The sequence below is a fragment of the Cherax quadricarinatus genome, chromosome 55, assembly GCF_038502225.1.
Source record: "Cherax quadricarinatus isolate ZL_2023a chromosome 55, ASM3850222v1, whole genome shotgun sequence".
NCBI lineage: Eukaryota > Metazoa > Arthropoda > Malacostraca > Decapoda > Parastacidae > Cherax > Cherax quadricarinatus.
The window spans coordinates 24,235,236-24,252,612 of record NC_091346.1 but is presented as its reverse complement, the minus strand read 5'-3'; positions in this window follow the sequence as shown (position 1 = coordinate 24,252,612).

Genomic DNA, 17,377 nt, shown 5'->3' with positions numbered 1-17,377 from the left:
ACTAGTACAACACACCAGTACAACACACCAGTACAACACACTAGTACAACACACCAGTACAACACACTAGTACAACACACCAGTACAACACACCAGTACAACACACTAGTACAACACACCAGTACAACACACCAGTACAACACACCAGTACAACATACCAGTACAACACACCAGTACAACACACCAGTACAACACACCAGTACAACACACCAGTATAACACACCAGTAGAACACACCAGTACAACACACCAGTACAACACACCAGTACAACACACCAGTAGAGTACACCAGTACAACACGACAGTACAACACACCAGTACAACACACCAGTACAACACACCAGTAGAGTACACCAGTACAACACACCAGTACAACACACCACTACAACACACCAGTGCAACACACCAGTACAACACACCAGTACAACACACCAGTTCAACACACCAGTACAACACACCAGTAGAGTACACCAGTACAACACACCAGTATAACACACCAGTACAACACACCAGTACAACACACCAGTACAACACACCAGTACAACACACCAGTACAACACACCAGTATAACACACCAGTACAACACACCAGTACAACACACCAGTAGAGTACACCAGTACAACACACCAGTACAACACACCAGTACAACACACCAGTACAACACACCAGTACAACACACCAGTACAACACACCAGTACAACACACCAGTACAACACACCAGTAGAGTACACCAGTACAACACACCAGTATAACACACCAGTACAACACACCAGTACAACACACCAGTACAACACACCAGTAGAGTACACCAGTACAACACACCAGTATAACACACCAGTACAACACACCAGTACAACACACCAGTAGAGTACACCAGTACAACACACCAGTACAACACACCAGTAGAGTACACCAGTACAACAAACTAGTACAACACACCAGTACAACACACCCGTAGAGTACACCAGTACAACACCCCAGTACATCACATATGTACAATACACTAGTACAACACACTAGTACAACACACCAGTACAACACACCAGTAAAACACACTATTACAACACTAGTACAACACACCAGTACAACACACCAGTACAACACACTAGTACATCACACTAGTACAACACACCAGTACAACACACCAGTACAACACACCAGTACAACACACCAGTACAACACACCAGTACAACACACCAGTACAACACACCAGTACAACACACCAGTACAACACACCAGTACAACACACCAGTACAACACACCAGTACAACACACCAGTACAACACAAAAGTACGACACACCAGTACGACACACCAGTACAACACACCAGTACAACACACCAGTACAACACACCAGTACAACACACCAGTACAACACACCAGTACAACACACCAGTACAACACACCAGTACAACACACCAGTACAACACCAGTACAACACACTAGTACAACACACTAGTACAACACACCAGTACAACACACCAGTACAACACACCAGTACAACATACCAGTAAAACACCAGTACAACACACTAGTACAACACACCAGTACAACACACCAATACAACACAAAAGTACGACACACCAGTACGACACACCAGTACAACACAGCAGTACAACACCAGTACAACACACTAGTACAACACACTAGTACAACACCAGTACAACACCAGTACAACACCAGTACAACACCAATACAACACACCAGTGCAACACACCAGAGTAACACAACAGTACAACACACTAGTGCAACTCACCAGTATAACACACCAGTACAACACACCAATACAACACACCAGTAGAGTACACCAGTACAACACACCAGTACAACACACCAGTGCAACACACCAGTACAATACACCAGTGCAACACCAGTACAACAAACTAGTACAACACACCAGTACAACACACCAGTACAACACACCAGTACAACACACCAGTGCAACACACCAGTGCAACACACCAGTACAACACACTAGTACAACACACCAGTATAACACACCAGTACAACACACCAGTATAACACACCAGTACAACACACCAGTACAACACACTAGTACAACAAACCAGTATAACACACCAGTACAACACACCAGTACAATACACCAGTAGAGTACACCAGTACAACACACCAGTACAACACACCAGTACAACACACCAGTACAACACATTAGTACAACACACTAGTATAACACACCAGTACAACACACCAATACAATACACCAGTACAACACACCAGTACAACACAACAGTACAACACCCCAGTAGAGTACAACAGTACAACACACCAGTACAACACACCAGTACAACACACCAGTACAACACACTAATACAACTCACCAGTATAACACACCAGTACAACACACCAGTATAACACACCAGTACAACACACCAGTACAACAAACTAGTACAACACACCAGTACAACACACCAGTACAACGCACCAGTACAACACACCAGTACAACACACCAGTATAACACACCAGTACAACACACCAGTACAACACACCAGTACAACACACCAGTACAACACACCAGTACAACACACTAGTACAGCACACCAGTACAACACCAGTACAACACACCAGTACAATACATCAGTACAACACACTAGTACAACACACTAGTACAACACACCAGTACAACACACCAGTACAACACACCAGTACAACACTAGTACAACACACCAGTACAACACACTAGTACAACACATCAGTACAACACACCAGTACAACATACCAGTACAACACACCAGTACAACACACCAGTACAACACACCAGTACAACACACCAGTACAACACACCTGTATAACACACCAGTACAACACACCAGTACAACACACCAGTACAACACACCAGTAGAGTACACCAGTACAACACACAAGTACAACACCAGTACAACACACCAGTACAACACACCAGTAGAGTACACCAGTACAACACACCAGTATAACACACCAGTACAACACACCAGTACAACACACCAGTAGAGTACACCAGTACAACACACCAGTACAACACACCAGTACAACACACCAGTACAACACACCAGTGCAACACACCAGTACAAAACACCAGTACAACACACCAGTACAACACACCAGTACAACACACCAGTACAACACACCAGTACAACACACCAGTATAACACCAGTACAACACACCAGTACAACACACCAGTACAACACACCAGTAGAGTACACCAGTACAACACACCAGTATAACACACCAGTGCAACACACCAGTACAACACACCAGTAGAGTACACCAGTACAACACACCAGTACAACACACGAGTACAACACACCAGTAGAGTACACCAGTACAACAAACTAGTACAACACACCAGTACAACACACCCGTAGAGTACACCAGTACAACACCCCAGTATAACACACCAGTACAACACACCAGTACAACACACCAGTACAACACACTAGTACAACACACCAGTACATCACATATGTACAACACACTAGTACAACACACTAGTGGAACACACCAGTACAACACACCAGTACAACACACTATTACAACACACTAGTACAACACACCAGTACAACACACCAGTACAACACTAGTACATCACACTAGTACAACACACCAGTACAACACACTAGTACAACACACCAGTACAACACACCAGTATAACACACCAGTACAACACCAGTACAACACACCAGTACAACAAACCAGTACAGCACACACCAGTACAACACACCTGTACAGCACACACCAGTACAACACACCAGTACAGCACACCAGTATAACACACAGTACAGCACACACCAGTACAACACACCAGTACAGCACTCCAGTGCAACACACCATTACAACACACCAGTACAACACACCAGTGCAACACACCAGTACAGCACACCAGTACAACACACCAATAGAGTACACCAGTACAACACACCAGTACAACACACCAGTACAACACACCAATACAACACACCAGTACAACACACTAGTACAACACACCAGTGCAACACACCAGTACAACACACCAGTGCAACACACAAGTACAACAAACTAGTACAACACACTAGTACAACACACCAGTACAACACACCAGTACAACACCTGTACAACACCAATACAACACACCAGAACAACACACCAGTGCAACACACCAGTGCAACACAACAGTACAACTCACTAGTGTAACTCACCAGTATAACACACCAGTACAACACACCAGTACAACACACCAGTACAACACACCAGTACAACACACCAGTACAACACTCCAGTGCAACACACCAATACAAGACACCAGTACAAAACACCAGTACAACAAACTAGTACAACACACCAGTACAACACACCAGTACAATACATCAGTACAACACACTAGTACAACACACTAGTACAACACACCAGTACAACACACCAGTACAACACACCAGTACAACACACTAGTACAACACACCAGTACAACACACTAGTACAACACACCAGTACAACACACCAGTACAACATACCAGTACAACACACCAGTACAACACACCAGTGCAACACACCAGTACAACACACCAGTACAACACACCTGTATAACACACCAGTACAACACACCAGTACAACACACCAGTACAACACACCAGTAGAGTACACCAGTACAACACACCAGTACAACACCAGTACAACACACCAGTAGAGTACACCAGTGCAACACACCAGTACAACACACCAGTACAACACACCAGTGCAACACACCAGTACAACACACCAGTACAACACACCAGTACAACACACCAGTAGCGTACACCAGTACAGCACACCAGTATAACACCAGTACAACACACCAGTACAACACACCAGTAGAGTACACCAGTACAACACACCAGTATAACACACCAGTACAACACACCAGTACAACACACCAGTAGAGTACACCAGTACAACACACCAGTACAACACACCAGTACAACACACCAGTGCAACACACCAGTACAACACACCAGTACAACACACCAGTACAACACACCAGTACAACACACCAGTACAACACACCAGTACAACACACCAGTACAACACCAGTACAACACACCAGTATATCACACCAGTACAACACACCAGTAGAGTACACCAGTACAACACACCAGTACAACACACCATTAGAGTACACCAGTACAACACACCAGTACAACACACGAGTACAACACACCAGTAGAGTACACCAGTACAACAAACTAGTACAAAACACCAGTACAACACACCCGTAGAGTACACCAGTACAACATCCCAGTATAACACACCAGTACAACACACCAGTACAACACACCAGTACAACACACTAGTACAACACACCAGTACATCACATATGTACAACACACTAGTACAACACACCAGTATAACACACCAGTACAACACACTATTACAACACACTAGTACAACACACCACTACAACACACCAGTACAACACTAGTACATCACACTAGTACAACACACCAGTACAACACACTAGTACAACACACCAGTATAACACACCAGTATAACACACCAGTACAACACACCAGTATAACACACCAGTACAACACACCAGTGCAACACACCAGTACAACACACCAGTGCAACACACAAGTACAACAAACTAGTACAACACACCAGTACAACACACCAGTACAACACACCAGTACAACACCAGTACAACACCAATACAACACACCAGAACAACACACCAGTGCAACACACCAGTGCAACACAACAGTACAACACACTAGTGCAACTCACCAGTATAACACACCAGTACAACACACCAGTACAACACACCAGTACAACACACCAGTACAACACACCAGTACAACACACCAGTACAACACTCCAGTGCAACACACCAATACAATACACCAGTGCAAAACACCAGTACAACAAACTAGTACAACACACCAGTACAACACACCAGTACAACACACCAGTACAACACAGCAGTGCAACACACCAGTGCAACACACCAGTACAACACACTAGTACAACACACCAGTATAACACACCAGTACAACACACCAGTATAGCACACCAGTACAACACACCAGTGCAACACACCAGTGCAACACACCAGTACAACACACTAGTACAACACACCACTATAACACACCAGTACAACACACCAGTACAACACACCAGTAGAGTACACCAGTACAACACACCAGTACAACACACCAGTACAACACACCAGTAGAGTACACCAGTACAACACACCAGTACAACACACCAGTACAACACACCAGTGCAACACACCAGTACAACACACTAATACAACACACCAGTATAACACACCAGTACAATACACCAGTACAACACACCAGTAGAGTACACCAGTACAACACACCAGTAGAGTACACCAGTACAACAAACTAGTACAACACACCAGTACAACACACCAGTACAACACACCAGTACAACACACCAGTACAACACACTAGTATAACACACCAGTACAACACACCAGTACAACACACCAGTACAACACACCAGTACAACACTAGTACAACACACTAGTACAACACACCACTACAACACACCAGTACAACACACCAGTACAACACACCAGTACAACACACCAGTACAACACAACAGTACAACACAATAGTACAACACCAGTACAACACACCAGCACAACACACCAGTAGAGTACACCAGTACAACACACCAGTAGAGTACACCAGTACAACAAACTAGTACAACACACCAGTACAACACACCAGTACAACACACCAGTACAACACACCAGTACAACACACCAGTACAACACACCAGTACAACACACCAGTACAACACACCAGTACAACACACCAGTACAACACACCAGTACAACACACTAGTACAACACACCAGTACAACACACCAGTACAACACACCAGTACAACACACCAGTACAACACACCAGTACAACACACCAGTACAACACACCAGTACAACACACCAGTACAACACCAGTACAACACACCAGTACAACACACCAGTACAACACACCAGTACAACACACCAGTACAACACACCAGTACAACACACCAGTACAACACAACAGTACAACACTAGTACAACACACCAGTACAACACACCAGTACAACACACCAGTACAACACAACAGTACAACACTAGTACAACACACCAGTACAACACACCAGTACCACACACCAGTACAACACACTAATACAACACACCAGTACAACACACCAGTACAACACACCAGTACAACACAACAGTACAACACTAGTACAACACACCAGTACAACACACCAGTACAACACACCAGTACAACACACCAGTACAACACACTAGTACAACACACCAGTACAACACACCAGTACAACACACCAGTACAACACACCAGTACAACACAACAGTACAACACTAGTACAACACACCAGTACAACACACCAGTACAACACACCAGTACAACACACCAGTACAACACACCAGTACAGCACACCAGTACAACACACCAGTACAAGACACCAGTACAAGACACCAGTACAACACAACAGTACAACACAACAGTACAACACAATAGTACAACACCAGTACAACACACCAGTACAACACACCAGTACAACACACCAGTACAACACACCAGTACAACACACCAGTACAACACACCAGCAGAACACACCAGTACAACACAACAGTACAACACTAGTACAACACACCAGTACAACACACCAGTACAACACACCAGTACAACACAACAGTACAACACTAGTACAACACACCAGTGCAACACACCAGTACAACACACTAGTACAACACACTAGTACAACACACCAGTACAACACACCAGTACAACACACCAGTACAACACACCAGTACAACACAACAGTACAACACTAGTACAACACACCAGTACAACACACCAGTACAACACACCAGTACAACACACCAGTACAACACACTAGTACAACACACCAGTACAACACACCAGTACAACACACCAGTACAACACACCAGTACAACACAACAGTACAACACTAGTACAACACACCAGTACAACACACCAGTACAACACACCAGTACAACACACCAGTACAACACACCAGTACAACACACCAGTTCAACACACCAGTACAGCACACCAGTACAACACACCAGTACAACACACCAGTACAACACACCAGTACAACACACCAGTTCAACACACCAGTACAGCACACCAGTACAACACACCAGTACAACACACCAGTACAACACACCAGTACAACACACCAGTTCAACACACCAGTATAGCACACCAGTACAACACACCAGTACAACACACCAGTACAACACACCAGTACAACACACCAGTACAACACACCAGTACAACACACCAGTACAACACTAGTACAACACACCAGTACAACACACCAGTACAACACACCAGTACAACACACCAGTACAACACACCAGTACAACACACCAGTACAACACACCAGTATAGCACACCAGTACAACACACCAGTACAACACACCAGTACAACACACCAGTACAACACACCAGTACAACACACCAGTTCAAGACACCAGTATAGCACACCAGTACAACACACCAGTACAACACACCAGTACAACACACCAGTACAACACACCAGTACAACACACCAGTACAACACACCAGTTCAACACACCAGTATAGCACACCAGTACAACACACCAGTACAACACACCAGTACAACACACCAGTACAACACACCAGTACAACACACCAGTACAACACACCAGTTCAACACACCAGTATAGCACACCAGTACAACACACCAGTACAACACACCAGTACAACACACCAGTACAACACACCAGTACAACACACCAGTACAACACACCAGTACAACACACCAGTACAACACACCAGTACAACACTGACAACTTCAAAGTTGTGGTCAAATGTTATTTTCCTTATTTTAACTTTATTTAAGTGTGTAATAAGAGAGACAATGCAGGTAATGGATTTGTATTGCAGAGACGTTTCTGGGGGTCACCGCCCCCGCAACCCGGTCCCAGATCAGGCCTCATGGTTGTTGGCCTGATCCATCAAACTGTTAGTGCACGCCTCCCGCAGTCCAGTATATGATCCACACCCCGGAGCCTATCGGTTTCCTTCTAGAAGACAGTTAGGTGTCTGGTGGTAATACCCCTTATGCATGAAACTAGAGTGTTGAAAAGTCGTGGTTCCTTTACACTTACTAAGTTTTCTCTCAATGTACTCAGCACTCCCCTGCATTTCACTGGAGGTATCTTGCTCGATACATTTGATCATGTGATCATATGTATCGATTTCTGTGTGCAGGTTTGGGACCAATCCCTCCATTATCTTCCAGGTGTAGATTATAATGTATCTTTCTCGCCTGCGTTGTATGGAGTACAGTTCTAAGGAGTTTAGGCATTCCCAGTGATTTATGTGTTCGCTTGACTTTATACAAGTAGTGAAGGTTCTCTGCATATTTTCCAGTTCAACAATTTCTTCAGCCTAGAAAGAACGAGTGGCTTGAAGAGTGTCATCACTGGCTTGGCATCTCTTGTTTTGGAAGTTCTAGTTGTCCAACCTATCATTTTCCTTACAGTAGCGATAATAGCATTTGTCTGCTCCTCCCTCCGGCTACTGCCAGCATGAAAACAAGGGATGGTGATGGGAATATACCCTACCAATATTGGAAAAATATCATGGAGTTTACACGTGAGAACGGAACTGGATGGAAGACGTGAGCCGCAACCACCTCTACTAAATTAGTATTGTTTCTGTTTTTAACTTCTCGTGTTACTCTGCTGTCACTCACAAAGATGTATGTACTGCTGGTTCTTTTGGTTACCACCAGTTCTGTTATGATTATCACAACCCTCCACGTCTACCACTACTGCTGTTATTGACTTGGTTGCCTCTTTTGTCAACTGATGCAGTCGCTGAGCAGACTTCAAGAACCTGTTGACTTCAGTTTGCTCCATCTCTTAATTGTATATTATAGTTCGCATGCGTTTACTGAGAGGTTGAGTGATGTAGCGAGTGTCCTGGGCAACATCTCCCTGTAACTTAAGAATGCTTCTTTTGACTGGCTTCAACATAGTATTGACGATGTAGTCTGTGAGAAGAATGATGCCCCATAAGCTTAGTCCGAGTAGGAGCAAATTTGAAACTTTACTGAAATTGTTAAAAAGCTTGAAATCGTTATAATAAGATCAATTACTGGAGAATTCCTTATCTAGTCGGCTTCAAACTCTTGCCTCTGGTAGGGTTTATTAAAACAAAGCTTGTCACTCACTTTGAGCTGTGCAAATTTAAATTTTGCTAGTTTTATTAAGTAAATTGTTTCTCATCTCATAACTGGAGAATGACTCTTCCGATCGTCTGCAAACCTTAAATGTTGGTGTATTTTAACTGGAAGTATTTTGTGTAAATTTTGGGAGGACTGGTTGCTAATTTGTATTTTTTTTTTTTGCCAGTTAAATAAAATTTAAGATAATGGGAAAGACAGATTGAAAGATAAAGCTGGTGGTAAAGATAGAGGGAGAGATGAAGATGGAGGATGAAGCTGGTGGTAAAGATAGAGGGAGAGATGAAGATGGAGGATGAAGCTGGTGGTAAAGATAGAGGGAGAGATGAAGCTTGGAGATATTAGCGACAAGGATGGAGGCGCCATAAGTCATGTCATCAGAAAGCAATTACTGGCTGGAGGCTGCAGCCAGGTCCCTCCTGGCTCCCCCAAGCCTAGGTCACCCCTTCACCCCCCAATCTGGGTCACAACGCCCCCTTCAGTCTAGGTCATTCTACACCAAGATGGGTCACCTATCCCAGAGTGTCACTTACCCTTAGTTTAGGTTATCTTTAATAATAATAATAATAATAATAATAATAATAATAATAATAATAATAATATTATTATTATTATTATTATTATTATTATTATTATTATTATTATTAATATTATTATTATTATTCACCATAGGTAAGGTCCTCAAACGATTTTTTTTTTTGCTCTGCGTCCTATAACTGACATCTTTCTCACTTAGTGAGAAACATTTTCTGAGCCTGAATAGAAGGCAAGCGAAAATTTGTGTATGCAATAATTTCGCAAAAATCATTCTGAACCTAACGAAAAATATATATATTTCATTGTGTTTGTTTGTTTATTATTAAATTATTGTAAACTTATCTAAAATATATTTAGTTGGATTAGGCTAAATTAAATTGAGCTTGTTATAATAAGGTTAGGTAAGTTTTCTAAGGTTCTTTTGGTACAAAATTATTAATTCTTATATTAACATAAATGAAAAAATATATCTTTAAACGTATAAAGGAAAATTTTAGAAAGGATTCAATTTTAAATGAGTTCTTGCTAAGTGACCAGTTTTACCTATTCGGCACGACATATATATATATATATATATATATATATATGTATGTAAATATATATATATATATATATATATATATATATATATATATATATATATGCAATAAGATTACAGTAAACAGGTAATTTCAGAATATGCAAAACAACCACTCTGAAAAAATAGAGAAATTCCAAGGGCTTTCTTGACTACTCACATTATCAAGGAACAATGAAAGTAAAACCTCAAAGGAAGGTATATAAAGGGGTAGCCCACACCTCACTATCAGATCCCACAACGAAGAAACACCTGACGCACCACTCATAAGAAAGGGAACACTGCAGCAGGCCCGCCGGCCGAACTAGACAGGTCCTTCACACAACCCACCAGCAAACTATTCTACCCAAGAAATAAGAATTTTAAAAATTATTATTTGTCCAATGTATTATTAAATTCTTCCCAAATTCTATTAATTATAAATGGATCTAATTTATATAAACCAAAGGAAATATTCATATTATTGTCAAAACTGCTTTTTATGAAACGAGATTCAATTATATTCCTGTCGACCATGGACTTGCTTGATACTACTTTCTCAACTTTTTGAAAATCAATTGGATGGTTAAAATCTCTTACATGAATAAATAGAGCATTGGAATCTTGTCCAGTTCTAATGCTATATTTATGTTTTTTTTAATCTTAGTTCGAGATATTTACCAGTTTGACCGTAATAAACTTTATCGCAAATTTTACAAGGAATCTTATAGACACATCCATCAGCATTTTGGAGGGAATTCTTTATCAAAAGTTTTTTTACTGTATCAAGATTTTTGAATACAACTTTAATATTAAAAGTCTTAAGAAGAGAAGGCATATCAACCAAGTTTTCATGGTGAGGGAGAACCAACATATTTTTAGTTGAATAAGGCTGGTTGTCCCTTTTTGGATTGTAAAAAGTATTTCTAGCAACTTTAAAAGATTTATCAATTACATTTCTTGGGTATTTCAAATCATTACCTATTTCCTCATCTATGAACTCAGGACTAGAAATTCGTAAAGCTCTTGGAATTTCTCTATTCTTTCACAGTGTTTGTTTTGCATATTCTGAAATCACCTGTTTACTGTGATCTTATTGCATATATATATATAAGTAGTGATGATTTCTACAGAGCGGTCTCCCACGGTACGGTCTCCACGGTACGGTCTCCTCTGAGCGGACTCCTTCCGCGCCGCGCCCGCGCCCCCCGCGTCCGCCCGACCCACGCCTTCTGCAGCGTCGTCCGGATCGCCCCCACTCCCCGAATTTTTTTTCCGATTTTTTCGATTTTTTTTTAATTTCATTTTCTTGTGCTCTCCATCTCCTCGGATCAAATTTTTTGGGTTTCCCCCTATGGGTACCCCTCCCACCACCCACTTCCATCCCAAAATTCCTGCTCCATCTCCTTGGATCAAGTTTTTCTTGATATCAATAATACAAAGACTCCACTTCCTCGGATCAAGTTTTTGAGGTTCTCCTTCCCACTTTCACCCCCAAAAATTCCTGCTCCAATTCCTCGGATCAACACCCTCCCCCACACCTCCCACCACCCACTTCCACCCCAAATATTCCTGCTCCATCTCCTCGGATCAATTTTTTTGGATTCCTCCCTATGGGGTTTCGAATTTCTTATGATAATAATACAAAGACTCCATCTCCTTGGATCAAGGTTTTTGGGTTCCCCCCTATGGGGGTAAGCATTCAAAATGGACTCCCACTGGATTCCCCCCTCTGGGGGTAAGCATTCAAAATGGACTCCCACTTGCATCCCAAATTCCCTGCTCCAATTCCTCGGATCAAGTTTTTCTCGATATCAATAATACAAAGATTTCCCCCCCACACCTCACACCACCCACTTCTACCCCAAATATTCCTGCTCTACTTCCTTGGATCAAGTTTTTCTCAATAACAATAATACAAAGACTCCATCTCTTTGGATCAAGTTTTTTGGATTCCCCCCTCTGGGGGTAAGCATTCAAATGAACTCCTCCTATGCAGCATGGTACTTTCTCTTACTACATGTCTAACCAAGTGTGACGTCACCCCACCTGTGTTTACTCTGCGGTCAGTGACGTCACATGATGACCACAAACTCACAGGCTGAATCTTGTCGACTTCCCCCTAAGTCAGTGACCTCACGTGATGACCACACACACACAGGCTGAATCTTGTCGACTTCCCCCTATGTCAGTGACGTCACGTGATGACCACACACACACAGGCTGAATCTTGTCGACTTCCCCCTATGTCAGTGACGTCACGTGATGACCACACACACACAGGCTGAATCTTGTCGACTTCCCCCTATGTCAGTGACCTCACGTGATGACCACACACACAGGCTGAATCTTGTCGAGCAGACAATAAAATGCAGGATAACACTAATACACAATATTTTCATTTATTTATTTATTATACAAACAATGCAATTTATATACATCCAACAAAAAAAATTCATCGAAAAAAAGATACAATTCGTTGATTAAAATCAACATACTTTTCTCTGGAAGAAATACTGTGCATTTTGTTCTGGATCTTCTACGTCGTCACCATCTCAATATTACACATTTCATATACAACATAGGGAAAACATTACACATTTCACTCTTAACCCAGGATAACCCAAATAATTCCACATTTTTTTTCGTTAATACCCACAACAATCCACAATTTCTTTACAAAAGATTCACTCTCCTCAAGTCTAGACATTTTTCTCGTTTTAACTATTTCATCAGAAAAAGTCTGGCGAGTCTTATCTGACCGATCTCAGATAACATCTCAGGTCACTCCCCCACGAAGTAACCTTCTCTCTCTCCTTACCCCTTCTCCCCCCCCAAACCCTCACTCTCCCACCAACATCTCACAATTTTCACTCATAACCCACAATTCACCACAACACTTACAACTTATAAACACTTTTCGATAAATTCACTAGTCAAAATTTTACATATTACGAAGTTAATACACACACACATGCACACACGCACACACACACACACACACACACACACACACACACACACACACACACACACACACACACACACACACACACACACACACACACACACACACAGAGGAGGCTCGGACTCGACCCCCGCAACCTCAACTAGGTGAGTACACACACACATTGCAGTGATGTATAATCCACCACAGAACTGCAGGAGGCCAAGAGAGGAATATGAAGAGAGCAACAGAGCAATGGTGGACACACTTGCTGAGGTGGCAAGAAGAGCTCACTCCAGCAGAGCAAAGTTGCTGGTTATGGGGGATTTCAACCACAGGGAGATTGACTGGGAAAACCTGGAGCCACATGGGGGACCTGAAACATGGAGAGCCAGGATGTTGGACGTGGTGCTGGAAAACCTCATGCACCAACATGTTAAGGACACTACCAGAGTGAGAGGGGAGGATGAACCAGCAAGATTGGACCTTGTGTTCACCCTGGGCAGCTCAGATATTGAGGACATCAAGTATGAGAGTCCCCTAGGAGCTAGCGACCACGTGGTTCTGTGCTTTGAAAACATAGTAGAGCTGCAAGTGGAGAGAATAACAGGCGTTGAATGGGAAAAGCCTGACTATAAAAGAGGGGACTACATAGGGTTGAAGAACTTCCTGCGGGAGGTCCAGTGGGACAGAGAACTGGCAGGAAAGCCAGTAAATGAAATGATGGAATATGTAACAACAAAATGCAAGGAGGCAGTGGAAAGGTTTATTCCCAAGGGCAACAGTAACAACGGGAAGACCAGAACGAGCCCCTGGTTTACCCGACGGTGTAAGGAGGCAAAAACAAAGTGCAATAGAGAATGGAAAAAGTACAGAAGGCAGAGAACACACGAAAATAGGGAGATCAGTCGCAGAGCCAGGAATGAGTACGCACAGGTAAGGAGGGAGGCCCAGCGACAGTATGAAAATGACAGCATCGAGAATCAAGACTGACCCGAAACTGTTGTAAAGCCACAATCTTCAACACATCCCTTGAAACTGGGCAACTACCTGAGAAATGGAAGACAGCTAATGTAGTCCCCATATTTAAGGAATGAAACAGAAACGAGGCACTAAACTACAGACCTGTGTCTCTGACATGTATTGTGTGCAAAGTCATGGAGAAGATTATCAGGAGGAGAGTGGTCGAACACCTGGAAAGGAACAAGATTATAAATGAAAACCAGCATGGGTTCATGGAAGGCAAATCTTGTATCACAAACCTCCTGGAGTTTTATGACAAGGTAACAGAAGTAAGACACGAGAGAGAGGGGTGGGTAGATTGCGTTTTCCTAGACTGCAGGAAGGCCTTTGACACAGTTCCCCACAAGAGATTAGTGCAGAAGCTGGAGGATCAGGCGCACGTAAAAGGGAGGGCACTGCAATGTATAAAAGAATACATGACAGGGAGGCAGCAACGAGTCATGGTACGTGAAGAGGTATCACAGTGGGCGCCTGTTACGAGCGGGGTCCCACAGGGGTCAGTTCTAGGACCAGTGCTATTTTTGATATATGTGAACGACATGATGGAAGGAATAGACTCTGAAGTGTCCCTGCTCGCAGATGACGTGAAGTTGATGAGAAGAATTAAATCGGACGAGGATGAGGCAGGACTGCAAAGAGACCTGGACAGGCTGGACATGTGGTCCAGCAACTGGCTTCTCGAATTCAATCCAGCCAAATGCAAAGTCATGAAGATTGGGGAGGGGCAAAGAAGACCGCAGACAGAGTATAGGCTAGGTGGACAAAGACTACAGACCTCACTCAGGGAGAAAGACCTTGAGGTGACCATAACACCGAGCACATCACCGGAGGCACACATCAACCAAATAACCGCTGCAGCATACGGGCGCCTGGCAAACCTGAGAATAGCGTTCCGATACCTTAATAAGGAATCGTTCAAGACACTGTACACTGTGTATGTTAGGCCCATACTGGAGTATGCAGCACAAGTCTGGAACCCACACCTGGTCAAGCACGTCAAGAAGTTAGAGAAAGTACAAAGGTTTGCAACAAGGCTAGTCCCAGAGCTCAAGGGAATGTCGTACGAGGAAAGGTTAAGGGAAATCGGACTGACGACACTGGAGGACAGAAGGGTCAGGGGAGACATGATAACGACATACAAGATACTGCGGGGAATATACAAGGTGGACAGAGATAGGATGTTCCAGAGAGGGGACACAGGGACAAGGGGTCACAACTGGAAGCTGAAGACTCAGACGAGTCACAGGGACGTTAGGAAGTATTTCTTCAGTCATAGAGTTATCAGCAAGTGGAATAGCCTAGAAAGTGAAGTAGTGGAGGCAGGAACCATACATAGTTTTAAGAAGAGGTATGACAAAGCTCAGGAAGCAGAGAGAGAGAGGATCCAGTAGCGATCAGTGAAGAGGCGGGGCCAGGAGCTGAGTCTCGACCCCTGCAACCACAATTAGGTGAGTACAATTAGGTGGGTACACACACACACACACACACACACACACACACACACACACACACACACACACACACACACACACACACACACACACACTTTTTCTCAATATCTCTTAAGAAATATTCTCTCATCGACAACCTTTATTATCTCACTACAGAACAACCCCCAGATTACTTCGAACACTCTCATAAATCATTGAATACTCACAAAAATACCTTTGAACATTTTCAAACAACACTGAAACGCTTCCAAAATATCATTTTGAATACCCCCAAATAAGATTTGACATCTCTAATTTATCTGCACTTACACATTTCATTAACCGAAATTACATCTCATCCACCAAACTCCTCCCTCATTCTCCAGACTTTAAAACATTATCACAAAAACTAACTCAAACACTTATAACATGAGACATTTTACCAAATTTAACACAAACACACCCATACACACCACACTTTACTTTGAACAACACCAAAAAACACCATCAATTACCATTGAAAACTCCAAAAACAGCATTCGAACACCCCCAAAACACCACTGAATACTGCCCAAACACTAATAAAAATCACCAGAAACTAAGATCAACACAACCAGCTAATACCCATTTTATAGGAATC